Here is a 15,333-nt window from a genome sequence, read left to right as displayed (position 1 = left end):
CTATTCCCCCCCTGCTCTATATCTAACCCACCAAAAATTACCAACACTGTTAGATGGCTGGGGAATGATATTCAGTTGGATCTTGTGTTATTAAATTTGAATTTTTCTATAAAAATTTTAAGTGTTTCTTTTATAAGTGTTAAATATTTTTCAAGTTTTAAAACCTTTTTGAGTTTTATTTTATTTTCCATGTTTGTCCATATAATTATTAAGTAAGCTACATTGTATATTGTGGGTATTGATAAAAAAAATATCTTTATATAGATGTTACTTACTGACCATTGTCACTAAATTGTTTTTAAAGAGCTGACTTCGAATCCTTCTTCCCTCCCTTGCTCAAACCTGAACCCAAAGCCCTCTCAAAACACCTTCAATTTTATTATCACAGTTTGGATTTAAATGAGATACTAGCATGTTTGTCAAGCAACTTGGCAAAATGCAGCAGATACTTCAAAATTAATTAACATACAAACCGAAAAACAATGACAAAGAAAAAAATGAGCTTCAAAAAGAAGAGACAAGGAAAAGAAGTCTTAAAGAGAGCAAATTGAATCGTTTCTGCTAAAAGTGAAAATTCTTAAAATTTAACTTCTCATGCAATATTCCCTTCCCTTTCCCCCCATCACCTGCCTTTTATTTATTAACCTTTTTTGTTTGTTTGTTTGTTTGTTTTTTTTTTTCTAAGAAAAAGGAACAACTTTAAAAATGAATTCCAAAAGTTAATTAAAAAAAAGAAAGTCATTCACCAATAGCACTAAAAATTGATCTAGTGACCAAAAAAGCATAAGGCAGAACAGAAACCCAAGTTAAATTTTGCACATGTGCCTACAAGAAATTTATGTTTTGTTTTATTTTTTTAAAACTAAAAACAAGGTGTACAAGTATTTCAAACTGGAACGTTTTTTTGGCAGAGTGTCTTTGGTCAAAACCGTTCGGATTTGTATTTGTTCGCATTGTTTTAGTTGATGGATATCTACTATTTTCTTTACATCACTATTATTATCATTATTATCATTACTCTTATTGATATTATTATTATTGTTATTTCCACCACCATCATCGTCATCATTAATCACTATATCCTTCCCTTTCTCCAGCAGCATCAATAAGATTTTAGATCGTCATCATATTATTATAACTACTGTTACAGCTACTATAACTACAAATAATAATAATAATAATAATAATAATAATAATATTAATAATTATGACAGTTATAATTATTGCAAGATGACAGCTCAATGACTGTGTGCTTGTGTGTATCTCTGCCAATGTTTGTGTATGAGTATATTAAGATTATCATTTTAAATATTTCTCTTGTTATTATTATTATTATTATTACTACTTCAGAATTGAGGTTCAGTTTACTTCATTGCCCATACTGCAGCATTTTTTCCTACCATTGTCCATCTCATAACTGATAACAAAAAAAAAAGAAAAGAAAAAAAGAGCTCTTGACCAATCACCATTCAGTTTATAGTTAGTGCAGAATTTCATCTTGTGGTACAACTGTTTGCTGCTGTTACCCTCACACCTTTCTGTATGTATCTGTTGATTGTGTTGTTGATTTTGTGTGTGTGTGTGTTGGTTGTCTGGAAACAAGCTATCCAATGTTTTTTGAGGTGGTTGCTTAATACTGCACACTCAAAATACTTTAAACCTCTCGAAGATTTAATATAAAGAAATTTCTCAAACCCACAACTCTGAAATGAAAACGATGATATTAATAATAATAATGATAATAATAATAATAATGATAATTATAGTAATCTACCAAATACATCAGAAAAAATAGAAATAATTCTTTTTTCTGTATTTTTTTATTTGGTTTATATTTATTTTTTTTTTCCATATTCATGGCTGATATATTTTACATTTTCATGTATAAAAAAATAACAAAACAAAACTATTTATAGTGTGTGTGTGTGTGTATGTTTATTTATGTAACTTATTTTGTGGTTATATTTGCATATATGTATATGTATGCATATGCATTAATGTATGTGTGTGTATTTATTAGTTTCTTCCGTTTTGTTTTTGTTTTTTTTTTTTTTCAATTAACTCATACCTTTTTTTCATAGTGCTTAGTGAGTGAAACAGATTAAAAAAAAAAAACTCAATTAAGTTTGAATGCCTGACAAGAAAGCAAAAGTGTGCATAACTGTCATTATAGGTGTTTGTATCTGCATGCTTGGAGACTTAAGCAATTTCTTCAGACTTATAGATCTGGAATCATAATGGTTTTGACATTTTCCTTATACAATTTGCATAGTTTCTCAATTTTGATATACTTTGCAAAAGATTGTTGTTGTTATTTTTGTTGTTGTTCTTGTTATCTTTTCCTTTTTTTACTATTCAGTGTCTCAGATATGTCAGTGTTATGATATATTTATTTCTGAGGGAGGATTTAAATAATCAAACTAGAAGAGATATAGGTTATCATCTTGAAATTTTATATGCGCCCACATGCACACACACACACACACACACACACACACACACACACACACACACACAACACACACACACACACACACACCACATGCACGTATATAGATATATATCCAACACGATTTTTCTTTGTCCAGTGAGGACAGAAAAATACCGTATGGGTTCTTTGGTTTAAAGGAGTCAAGTTCAGTTTGCACAAAGTATGGTTACTGTTCAGTGGGGGAAGCAAGGCTGGGGTGCAGGGTTCCAGGGGTCCTTTAGTTCTAGATTGGAAGAATTATTCAAAGAATTTAGAAGAGGGTTTAAGGACGTTTAAAACTGAGCGAAAAGAGTAAGGTTGTTTGGTATGAATGAGATTGGGCTTAGAAAGAGCAGAAGCTCTGGAAGTTATGCAAAACCTGGAACACAGGACACGGTTTGATTGTGGGAATAGATTTGGTGACTATTTAACCCTTTAGTGTTCAGATTACTCTGTTAAATGTAATACTTTTTCACTCAAATTGTTTTGAATTAATCGTGCATTACCTCATAGCTTTGAGGTTTCAATGATGTAATTGTATATTTTTTGGATGTCAATGTAGGTTAGGTTTGAGGGGCTAGATATTCCCAGTTTGATTATAAAACATATAGAATATTTGGGCCAGAAATGGCCGGTTTAAACACTAAGGGGTTAAGATGAAAAATTATTGCTGTTGGGTAGCCCTAGTTGAGGAGCTCTATGGGGCATAAAAGATGAAATAAATTTAAACAGAGCTTTCAGTTCAGAGCTTTCTTCTAACGAAGACTTTCCCACATTTGTTGTGTGACTGATGCCTTGTAATTTAAAATTTAAAAGATGTAGGACATTTATGAGATTGTAGAGATATTTTGCTGGTAATGTCAACAAGGTTCAGTAACTATATAGCAGCTATCTTGTTGAATGATCTTTTGGATATATTTTGCTTGGATGCCACATAATATTTTACTGAAAGAGAGATTATGATATTTTGGCCTTGTAAAGTCTCAGTCACTGCTTAAGGTTAGAAGTGAATCTTTTACTTTGAAAAAAGGAGTTCCATCATCTTGATGGCATTCATAGCTATGTTGTGGGTTTAAGCTTTTGCTGGTGAAGTAGATAGAAATAGACCTAGTCTGAAATGGGATTGTCAAACTTTTTAGTACGAGTCGTTTGTGAGATGTGTGGTGACAGTATATTGTATATGTTACTTGATTTTCAAAATACCTTATTTCATTAATGGTGGATGTGCAAGCTAGTCAGAAGCTGTTTATGGTTGTGAGTGGCTGCTTCTTGCAAGGAAAAGGAAACGAATGCAAGTCGGTGTGTTTAGTGTAAGAGTGTATAAGATGATATATTATTGATGTAGTGAATTAAAAGAAAATGAGAAACGGATGAATTGTTGATAGTATAGGCATGTTCTGCGTTGAAACAGGTAATGAAGAAGCTGTCAATCAGAATAATTGGTTCTGAATGTAGTAACTTGTTGGATAATTTAGATTGGAGATTATACAGAGCAGGCTTTATTAAAGCCATTGTCTTGTGGAACATCTGTGTTTTGACATCGTATGTTTATAACCTTACTTGTGGTCACTAAGGAATGAAAGAGAATCCATGTGGTGTGGGAGATGGTCATCGACAGTTATTTTCCATTACATTGAAATTGTGTAAAGTGTGGGCAGTTGGTTGGTAATTTATATGGATGGGTCTTTTAAGATTTCCTGTTCTTGAATATGAAGCATGCTGAAAGCACACTGTTATATTTCAGGATGCACAAACAGTGTGTATATAATGCTATTTCAACCTCAACTCAGTGACTTTCTTTAAAAAGAAAAAATACATATTGTGCGTTTTACTGATAATCTGAGGATTATATAAATTGGTAGCTGTTAGATTTTGATATTTTTCTTGTATAAATGTGCATCACATACACACATTCAATCAAACAATTTTTTTAATTAATCTATTTAAATAATTTGTTAAATTTGACCAAGCAGCTAACTTTTGATCAAAGTTTTGTAAACTTTCTTTGCCAAATACATTTTTGATTTGATTCTTTTTATGTTTGTTGCTTTCTTTTAAATATTATTATCATTAAATGCAATTTGTGTTTTTATTACGATTGATGATGAAAGTTCATCTTTGATGTTATGTACCTAAATTCATTAATTTGGTAACTGTGTATCGAAAACCAAACATCAGAAAACAACTTTGAATGCATGTTGGAAAAAAAGAGAAAAAAATAGCCGATTTCAGAAGACAAGAGGGTTTTCAAAAAAAAAAAAAAGACTTAAAAATATTCACAGACATATTGAGGATGTGATGGAAGAATAGATAACAATGGAAATTGTTGTGCAAATCAAACTAAATGGAAGCTATCCTATTCATTATAAATGTCTCTCTCATCTTACTGTTGTTTCATTATCCAAACAGTAATGGGTCTAGGTTAAAATTATAAATCTATTTTAAGATTACATATAAAACAAAAATAAAAAAAAAAAATGAAAGAAAAAATCTAAAAATCCATGTCGTTGTTGCTATTGATATTGTCCTCATGATTCATAGCTACTTTGTTACATATATACATACATATATATATATAATATATATATATATACATATATATATATACATATATATATATATATATATATATATATATATATATATATATATATACATATATATATATATATATCATATATATATATATCACTTCAAAAAGTGTCATAGTCATTGTTTGTTGCCAATATTATTATAATTATTAATATTATTACTACTACTACTATTACCATTATTATTAACTATTATTGATATAGTTTTAATTTTTGTCTTCCTTCATTGATTCATTTGTTAACAAATACATACCAATCTACCATATCCCATTATCCAACACCTCAGTCGCTGACACTTACAATACATATGATGTATATATACAAATTTATTGTGTTAATGAAAACTATTATTTCTGTTGTATTTTTTCAAGCCTGACAATTAATTAAATTAACTAACTTGTTTTTTATTAATTTTTTTTTTCCCTGTGAAGTTAGTGTTTGTGCCGTCCCTGTCTAGCTATTTTTATCCCTTTCTATTTCTAGCTCCCATTTCCCATACATATACATGCTCACATACACGTGTGTATGTGTGTGTGTGTATATATATATATATATATATATATATATATATATATATATAGAAACGTGTGTGTGTGTATGTATATATATATAGAGGGAGAGGGAGTGAGAGACACATACACTCACACACACATACATACTGTATTGCTCACATCGAATATTTCCTTGTGATTTTGGTTACATGCTAGAGTTGTCTGTACGTATGAAAAAGATGCCTGGTTCTGATAGATATCTGTAAATCTGCATATTAAAAGATATGGAAACAAAAGCAGCATAAAGCAATGAATTACTCTGTATCTATAGGTGTGAAGTGAGTGTGTGTATGCAAGAGTGTTTATTTCTCTGTATGTGTACCTGAAAAGCAAATTTTATTATTGTTTTTTTTAAAAATTTTCTTTGCAAGCCAAATTGAGTCGATATTTTTTAATTTTTTATTGACATAATTTTTTTATTTTATTATTTGAATTTTTTTAAACTTCTAATTTTCTAATAACATTACATAACACTACATTTTTGCATATATATATAAATATATATATATATGATTCCTATTTGGTTTTGTCTCATGAAAACTGGAATTTGAAAAAAGAAATGATCAAACTTCTTTAAAAGAATAGAATGAAGGACAGCTCATGAGAAAATATATGACAGCCTAGCAAATTAAAAATAAAATCTAAAAGCTCTTCACCCAAAGCTCATATGATTAAAAATTAAGGAATCTATAAGACTTCAAATGGAGTTTCTATCCATCTCCTTTATTTTATATAATCCATAAGGTTGTTTGAAGCACTCCTGAAGACTTTGTTTTCTAAGTAGTGTATATGGAATACCTAGTGAAAATCAGCTCGGCAGAGCTCATCTCTCTTCAAGCTGTCTCAGAGGAGATGAATTCATCACTGCAAGCTAACGAAACACTTGTCAAATTTACAGTGCTACCACTGCTGTTTAGAGCAGTAAGTTCTTCCTACTTTGCTGAACCTAATTTCAGTTTGGTTGCCTGGGCTATATGAGGGTTGTATGTCAAAATGCAGTGTTCATAATAGGATGCGACCCTCCAACCTCGTGGCTAGTTGTCCAGTATCTTAGTTATTCTGCCATCCGTACACTTATCTTCAAAATGAACTTGGTCCAAAGCAGTTGTCATATTCTTTTGATGTCAAGCATTTATCTAGAATAAGAGAAACCAAAACTTACTATGATATAAATATATATAGGTGCAGGAGTGGCTGTGTGGTAAGTAGCTTGCCTACCAACCACATGGTTCTGGGTTCAGTCCCACTGCGTGGCATCTTGGGCAAATGTCTTCTGCTATAGCCTCGGGCCGACCAATGCCTTGTGAGTGGATTTGGTAGACGGAAACTGAAAGAAACCTGTCGTATAGAGGTATATATGTATGTATGTGTGTCTGTGTTTGTCCCTCTAGCATTGCTTGACAACCGATGCTGGTGTGTTTACGTCCCCGTCACTTAGCGGTTCGGCAAAAGAGACCGATAGAATAAGTACTGGGCTTACAAAGAATAAGTCCCGGGGTTGATTTGCTCGACTAAAGGCGGTGCTCCAGCATGGTCGCAGTCAATGACTGAAACAAGTAAAAGAGTATTATTTTACATTCATATATGCATATTTATAAAAGTCATGCTTCAGGATAGGTCATATGTGGATGAGGGTGTATGTAAAGATGTGTGTGTGTGTGTATTTCATGTTATGCCTAGAAGTGATGCACATTGCCAGAATGTCCATCTCAAGCACTTTGAACAAACCATTCCTGCATCAGTGTGAATGAAGTTAGGACTGGCTAGCCTACATTGGCATAGAGACTTAGAATATGCATAATAATGAAGACAAACCAAATGATAATATCTTGAATGCATATTTTGATACGTCATAACTGAGGAAGATTTTACGTAAGAGATAAAATTCCCTTTTTATCTGTTGTGCAATTAACTGAAGTGTATGCATTAAAAGCATTAAAAAATATCATTACTTGGTTTAACTTCATTGTTATTTATGTGTACATATATACATACATGTATGTATATATTATACCATCTACATGACATCAAGGCATAGATAATTTCTAAAAACAGTTTTGTTCCCAACTTCTTCACAGATTCTAGACACTTTGTCATATATGTATACAGCTTAGTGAAAGTGAATGTCTGTCCCACATATAAAGTTTCATGTTATTGTGATCTTCAGGCAAGAACCCAAAGATAGCAGTGGTGTGAAACTCTCAAGCTGTGAGATAAACTCTTGGTTTCAATAAGCCATACACTGTACATTGTATTGAGTACTTCTCTATCATACGTTTGACATAGTTCAATGTTTGTGTGTGTAATCATTTACAAATCAAGAATAAGAAACTTGGAGTAAAGATATCTGAAGTTTCAGCTTCTGATAAATTATATCTCTGTTCTTTCAGTATTGACAACTGTCTTTTCTTCCTCTCTTTCACACTTGTGTGTTTACATCTAGTATGTGTATGTGTATACAACTATATATTCATAAAATGTATTGCTTGTCATTGGCCTAAATGTCTGTCAAGTGGAGAGAAAAAAAATTTTTTTTTTCTAGAATATGTTGGTTCCTAACATAGTGAATTTAGGTTATGGTAACCTTGGCAGGTTTAACATGTCAGCACTGTAAAATACTTCACTGGTTAAACAGTATGCATAGTTTTTATATCAGAAAGCTATTCCTTCCTCCCTTGGTTGAAATATTTTGGAAGTAGGTAAGCTACAGTTGGAGGTGTTCAGTGCCTTGTCAGGAACATAGCTGTATGCTATGCTAGTAATGGTTATAAGAAACCTTCAGGTTTTTTATCTGAAGCTCAAAATCCCACCGAGGTCAACTTTTACCTTTCAGCCTTCGAAGGTTGATAAAATTAAAGTAACTGTCAAGTACTGCAGTTGATTTAATATCCCTATATTACATCTTAGATGTGAATGTAATTATTATACAAGCTGAATGTGTACATGGCCATTGCAACTTTTCACACACACATATAAAACCTACAGTTAGGGATCATCATGAAATGCTTACTAAATTTTACTTCAGATCAAATCAGTGTATTAAATGAATGCCCCTTTTACTTAGGTAAACTGTTAATTCTTCCCTGCCCACCCCTTTCACCTAAATACATATTCCCCCTCAGCTCCCTATTTCCATTCCATTTGTTTGGGGGTGGTCATCATTATTTACTTTGAAATAATTCTCATCCACTTATATTTTCTACTGACATGTTTGTTCCAAATTTTTATTTTTTATTTTTTTATATTTTATCATTGTCTTCGGGGGGCATCTCTTAAAGTAGTATTTCTGTCCCTGCTAAGTAAAGGAGAAAATGGGATGAGGTGGGGGAATAATTAATGTTTTCTTACATTGCATAAACAAATCTACATTTAAACAAACCAAAAAAAAATAAAATGAAAGGTAGGCGAGGAATTAATTCATTGATGTCATTTCCAAGAATGAAGCTAAAGTGGATCAAGAGACAAGAATTCTTAGCAATGTGACAATACTACAAAGAGCGCCATAAGCATTTTTACCTTCCTGTATAACTCTCGAACATTTGATGGCTTGAAACTATAAACTATGCAGAAATTTGGTCTCTACACATGATGAATTCAAGTGCAAGAAAATAGAAATCCCAAAATTTAAATAGAAAAAAATTATAATAATAATAATAATAATAATAAAACAAGATCACAAAATTTAGAAGGCATGTGCTTATTGCTTTTTATATTGTATCCATCCATTGTTCTCCTTATTTAAGAAAAACTGGAAAAAAAAATATGTAAGAAAAGTCAGACATATCGAATAATATATATATATATGTATATATATATATATATAATTATGTATAAATGTGTGTGTGTGTGTATGTATATATATCTATATATATATATGTGTATGTATGTATACATATATATATATATATATATTGATAATGTTTTCTGTCAGTATCATTCATCATGCTTATAATAATAATAATAATATATAAATATATATATTAAGGCTACTGCTGCTGTTGTTGCTGTTGTTGTTGTTTTTCTTTTTTCTGTTATTGTTAAAATCAACTTCTTTATTCACATTTTATCTATTGTCACTATCATGACTACTTATTTCCCAGCTTCCATCATTTGGACATCTGTATACATATTCACATACCCATGTGTGTGTGTACGTATATATATGTGTATGTATGTGTGTGTGTATATTAAATAATCTTCAGGCTGATACTTATACTAATTTTAATATTGTTATTTAGTATATAAATCTGTCAAATTGTATTTTTTATTATTTTTTTATATAAAATATATTTCTTTACTATTATCATTTTTCAGTATGTTGCCCATGTGTCTTGTAAGATAAAAAAACAAATGTTTATTGTATAGTATATTTAGTTTCTTCTATTATTCTTATTCTCTTATCTCCACCTACACAGACATATTTTTCAATCTAGATGACATTTTGTCTACATCAGTATTTAGTCCTCTTATAGCTGTTGCACTGCATGAGCTGAGCATACAACAGTTAAAGTAACTGTAGGACTGATAAAAGGTCAGATGGTCAAACCATGGAATTAATTCCAACTTCCCGCCCACTATTATATTTCAGTGATTGGAAGGGTTTCCAGCTGGGAAATTCCATTGTTTTCCCCAATTGATGGAAGTGATGCCTAGAGAGGCATTAATTTTGGAAACTGGTTTAAGATGTTGATACTTGTAACTATCTCTCATGCACATACACAGAGCTATTGTTTTCCCTCATGTGTCCGCTGTAGCTGAATTAGTATAAAGGTGTGTAAATTAATATAAACGAAATATATTATTTCATCAACCCTATCTAAGCTTAACAGTTATCATGAAATATCTTAATTAATATTGATAGTTCAATAGATGCAACATATTCATTTGGTTAAATTCTAAATTGATCTGAGTAACAGAATTACATGCCAGGAAGAAATACTGCTTTTCCCAAGCAAAAGGAGCAAGATTTGATATTTTACCAAAGAGTTTACACTTTTGCCTATATATATACATATATATATATATATATATATATATGAAGTTTCCTTGGTGTTGAGCATAAGAAAGATGATTCTTCATTCTCTAGACAACAATGCCAAACAGATTTGGTATATATTCTTGGGAACCAAGCTAACTAATCTTATTAAGGAAAGTATTTTCATGCTCTGTTGCCACACCGTTTTGATTTCTATTACTTACAGATTGGTCAGGAACATCTAACATACTGCCATTATACAACATTCGTGTGTGTATGTGTGTGTGTTGCTCATCCCTCTTCTTCACGTTTCTTACCCAAAAGCAATTGAATCCAAAAGTTGAAGATCCTTCACTTAACCTGCTCGAAGTAGCAACCAAATTTCCCTTAAATCACATCTTTGAAAAAAAGGAGTATATATACATATATAGTGATAGTGTGTTCTTAAATGCCTGCTCAGCATTGACCTGGGTTTAACAAACACATCAAGTGAATATAGTCCATGCTTCTATGAACCAATAGTTATAACAGTTATATGAAGCTGTTACTTTTAATCAACACTAACTTACTTATAAATCTGGCCTTAGAGACTGAAACGTCATCTGTTTAAATAATCTACATTCATGTTCTCATTTTTGCTTCCATTTGCTTTTCCTTTTTTACATTTTTGTACTTGTTTCTGAGTATCGTTTTTTTTTTTTAATTTTTATTTGTTTGTCATTATTATTATCATTATTTTTCTTTCTCTGCCATTGTTAATTTATCAAAAATATCCTGAGTTGATTCTTCTATTGTGGTATCAAATTGGACCTATTTTTGTTTTATAGTAAATTATCAGTATCATTATCATCATCATCACCATCACTACTGCCACTATCACCGCCACCATCATTGCCACTGCCACATTTTTTTTGTTTTTTTGGGAGGGTTTTTTTTTTTTTTTTGATATCCTGCATGAGTTGACTTTAACCTTTAATGATAAAAATAAGTTATTAGTTACTGGGTTGATTAAAGAAACGACATGCCTCTTCCCTTAGAATTCATGGCCTTGTGACAATATTAGAAATCACTGGTATTATTGTCATTGAAGCAGATGCTTAAGTTCTTCTATCAGTTCTCAGTGAACTGACTTAGTTTCAGATCACACTTGGAATCATGTTACAACCTTGTCCTCTCCCATTTACTTGATATCTCAAGCTTCCTCTGTGTGTGTGTGTGTAATGGTTTAGCACAACTAAACCCATTCCAGTATTTAGTTTGTAACCCTCTCTGTTTGAAAGTTGAAGTCCTACCTGGGTCAGCTTTGCCTTACAGCCTTCTAGTGCCCAGTAAATATACTAAAGAAAATTTTGTCAACTGCTCCTTTGCTCTTACAGAATTGGCCTTGTGTCTCATCAATAAGTACCAGTAAAGTATTGGGGTTGATTTCATTAGCTTTACCTCACTCTTATACAAATTGCATGGTCTTATACCAGCACAAACAAAATATCCTATAGTATTTGTTACGGTTCTTTACATTCTAAGTTCAAATTTTGTTAAGGTCAATTTTTGCCTTTTCATCCCTCCTTGGTTAATAAAATACTGGGGTCCATTCAATCAACTGACCCTCTCTGTGAAAATTCTGGCCTTTGAAACAGTTATCATTATTGTTAATACATATGGAGCAAATATAATATATACTGTAGTGCTTAGTAACAATATTTTTTCCGGAGCTATGTTGATTACGCGTCAGGATGAATTTGTGGTGGGGGGCACACATGTTAATTGGTTCCTAATTTATTTGGGTGAAGTACTTCATTGATTAAAAATTTTTTTTTTTAAATGAGGCTTTACTGAGCTGTCCTACCACCCCTGCTGATTGATATGATTCAGGATTACTAGAAGCACCATCAATCATCATCATCATCATCACCTTTATTTTCATCATGCTTGCTATATCTACTTCTTTAAAATCTGTTATTTTATAATATGCAATTCACTTTTAAAAAAGAAAAATTGAGTTTTTTTTTTTTAACTTTCTGTACACATTTTGATTTGGAATGTGCAAAATTCATTTAAATACATTTCAGTTAATTTCATTAAAAATATCATCTTAGTAGACATAGATGACCAAAATGCCTTGCAGTATTTTTGTTGTATCCCCTTTACATTCTGAGAACAAATACCACAGAGGTCGACTTTGCCTTTTATCATTCAAGGGATCAGTTTAATCTGCTGTTCCCCTCCCCTAAACTTTTGGACTTGCCTCTGTTAGAAATTATTGTTACCTTTATTATTATTATTATTATTATTATTATTATTATTATTATCATAAGGGACAGCCTATTAGCAGAATTACAAGAGGGACTAAATAAAATGTCTATCAATGGTATTTTATTTCTTCTCTCTTTAAGGTTCCAAATTTTAAATATAACCCTTTCTCCACCCCCCACCCCCCAGTATCAATAAAATCAACTAACAATAGTGCCCCACCATTGATACAGTTAACTCTTCACCCCCACCCCACCCATCATTCCCTCCTTCCATTCTCTTCTCATACTAGTGTGCTAGGGTAGGCTTTGGGTGAGGGTGGGTGGCCTCCTGACTAAGACAAATTGTATTTTTATTTTATATTTTATGTTTTTTATATGTTTTTGTTTTTTTTTTAAAGTACGAATGAATGATTTTATTGGTTATAAAAATTGTGATAGCATCTTTTTATTATATTCTTGCCTATTTTTAAGAAAATAAATAGAAAAAAAAATAAAACAAACATGTTTAAAAAATTAAAAAATACTTTGTTTCTTATGTTGTATTTGGTTTAATAATAGGAAAGCTTGTTTTTTGTTGTGATTTTTTTTTGTTTCTCTTTTTTTTTTTTCTTTTATTGAAAAATGAGAATCTTACATAAATTCTGCAATTTCTACATTGCTTTCATGAACCAAGAAAACTCAAGTCTTCTTCCTTCCCCAACCTCTATGATTTGAAAAATTTTCTTCATTGAAAATATATCATGAGGTTTCTGTAACTGATTTTATTATTAATTATTAATGTGCTGGAAGAATTATTAGAGCTTCAGAAAGAAAACTTTGCCATATTTCTTCTTGCTCTTTACATTTCGAGTTCAAATCCTGCCGAAATCATCTTTACTTTTCATCCTTCTAGAATCAATGAAATAATGTACTGGTCAAATATTGGGCCTAATGGAATTGACTGACTCCCACCTCTAAAAATTGTTGGCCTTGAGCCTATATCAAGAAGTATAATTGTAATTATTATTAGGGTATGAAGGTGGCAGGCTGGTAGAATCACTAGTACACCTGACACAATGCTTAGCGGCATTTCTTCCAGCTTACGTTCTAAGTTTAAATACTGCTGACATCAACTTACCTTTTGTCCTTTTAGGGTCAAGAAAATAAATACTAGTTTAGAGCTGTGGTTGATGTAATTGACAAGCCTCTCCTCAAAACTCTAGGCCTTGTGCCTATAATAGGAAGGATTGTTACTAGGGTAGTGGATTGGTAGAGTCATTGGGGTATCAGAAAAGTAAACCGCTTTTCAATATTTGTTCTGGCTCTTTACATTCTGAATTTATAAAATGAAAATAAAATAATACCAGTCCAGTACTGGGATTAATATTGACTAAAATTGCTGGCCTTGTGCCTAAATTAGAAATTATTAGGGTTTGGATGGTAGAATCTGTTGAGCACCAGACAAAATACTTTGTGATGTTTTTTAGTTTGTTGAGAGTTATTTGCCCCTTTACATTTGTGGCCTTGTGCTACTGCTAGAAATCGTTATTACTTTTACAAGACTAAGCAAACTGATAAAATATTGGACTGCATGCATTATAGTATTAACTCTTCTCTATCTACTTTCTGAATCCAGATCTTGCCAAGGTCAATTTTACCTTTGAATACCATTGAATGCTAATAAAACGAGTGCCATTTAGTTGCTGGGGACTGACTCAAATGGTTGCCCTGTTTCCCTATAAATATTAGTTTTGAGCTTAAACTAAGAAACCATATTAATTATTTAACTATATTGACTATAATTATCATTTGTTATGTAGGTACTCATGTTCTTGAAACAGAATGAGTGGGAAAAAAAATGTCTCTGATTTTAATATGCAAAAAAAAAAAAAAATCACGAATTCAAAGAATTCTGTGGGATTCTAAGGATTAACTGCCAAATTTGTGTAGCAGTGGTGAATGGAGAAGGACATTTTGGTCTAGGTTTTTGTTTTGTGAGATGTGAATATTTAAGTATCGACTCTGGATATATAATGGGAAAATTCTGATACATGAGAGGTGGACAACTTATTTAATTATTTGAAGTGGGTTTGTATGTGGGGAGAACTTTAAACCATTTTGCCAAAGAGAACTTCACACCTATTTTGATTTTCATTTTGTAGTGTCTTTGAAGGAGGGATTGCTTCTAATTGTATTTATCCCCAATATTATTTATATCAAGTGTTCAATAATTTAGTCTCTTCTTACCATATATCATCGCTGCTGCTATTGTTCACATTTCATGACTTTTCGGTCAAACTAACCCGAGCTTTGCTTCACAAGGAACTTCATTAGAACCATAAAAATGTGAGTGATTTTCTGTATCTGTTAGGTACATGAGACCACCCGGAATGTGCTCAAACTGTCTCAGTTAAGTTCTTTTTTTGTTACTCAAGTGGTGATTAAATTATTATCATTGTTTTAAGTTATTAGGTTTTTTTCCTCTTCAAATCATCGATCTCATCTCTTATAACAC

This window comes from Octopus sinensis, linkage group LG2 (genome assembly GCF_006345805.1).
Source record: "Octopus sinensis linkage group LG2, ASM634580v1, whole genome shotgun sequence".
Taxonomy (NCBI): domain Eukaryota; kingdom Metazoa; phylum Mollusca; class Cephalopoda; order Octopoda; family Octopodidae; genus Octopus; species Octopus sinensis.
The sequence above is the reverse complement of the archived record's forward strand: the minus strand, read 5'-3'. Positions refer to the sequence as shown.